Source organism: Callospermophilus lateralis, chromosome X, assembly GCF_048772815.1.
Source record: "Callospermophilus lateralis isolate mCalLat2 chromosome X, mCalLat2.hap1, whole genome shotgun sequence".
NCBI lineage: Eukaryota > Metazoa > Chordata > Mammalia > Rodentia > Sciuridae > Callospermophilus > Callospermophilus lateralis.
In genome coordinates this window covers 56,912,663-56,913,132 of record NC_135325.1, presented here as the reverse complement: position 1 = coordinate 56,913,132, position 470 = coordinate 56,912,663, and positions in this window count along the sequence as shown.

Sequence of the window (470 nt, the reverse complement as noted above, 5' to 3'; positions counted from 1 at the left end):
CAGCCAGGCATCCCAGGGGCTTGCAGAACTACCACTCCCAGAAGGCCAAGCGACTAATGCCTGTTTCTCTTCCTGCAGCCGCACTTTAAATCAGTTTGTCACCGATAATTATGTCAAAGGTTGTGAGAAGTGCAAGAGTATAGGGTTACCCTGTGCGGAAGAATGGGGTTAAAATTACCAAAAGCAACTAGAAAGATGAGAAATACACCCATTCACACCCCCTCGAGGGACCCTCTTGCTTTAGCTATTGGCAAAAGGTTACCAGGACTCGCTAATTACTCAAGCCTTGGTCTAGGAGAGAAATCCTGCAGGGGAATTAGAGGTCAAGTGCTTTAGTTGCTGCCAGGAGACTAGTGGCTTTGGTATTCAAATGGAAGTGGATCAGAGGTGGGAAAAGGAGGAACTGAGGAGGGGTTGATACACAAACTGGGATATATATTGCGGTTGAGGAGGGACGTTTTTCCTTCCAG